This window comes from Penaeus monodon, chromosome 20 (genome assembly GCF_015228065.2).
Source record: "Penaeus monodon isolate SGIC_2016 chromosome 20, NSTDA_Pmon_1, whole genome shotgun sequence".
NCBI classification, from domain to species: domain Eukaryota; kingdom Metazoa; phylum Arthropoda; class Malacostraca; order Decapoda; family Penaeidae; genus Penaeus; species Penaeus monodon.
This window is the reverse complement of record NC_051405.1, coordinates 14,572,161-14,572,379: the sequence shown is the minus strand read 5'-3', so window position 1 is coordinate 14,572,379 and position 219 is coordinate 14,572,161. Positions and strand designations below refer to the sequence as shown.

At 59.4% G+C, this 219-nt stretch overlaps 1 protein-coding gene across 1 annotated transcript in view; it reads right to left on the bottom strand.

Moving 5' to 3' along the window:
• LOC119585652 (E3 ubiquitin-protein ligase MARCHF8-like) overlaps nucleotides 1-219 on the bottom strand; it is a gene marked incomplete at its 3' end in the record, with an annotated part of 97,074 nt that overhangs the window by 58,774 nt on the left and 38,081 nt on the right.

The following is a 219-nucleotide window of genomic DNA, read 5'->3' as shown; positions in this document are numbered from 1 at the left end:
ATGAAATTTCCCCGAATCCACTCTCGCGGACTCCCAAGGCGCGCTCCGCCTCCGCCAGAAAGCGAGTCGGGAACGGCCATTCCCGCCGACCTTTTCCGAGGCCTTTGTCTCTTATCAAGCCGTTCTGCGACGCCGTTGCCCGAGCCGTGCCTGCTGGGTCTGCTCCGAAAATGCTCCCTAAGCGTTGTTCTCGCGTCTGAGACAAAGATTCCGGAAGAT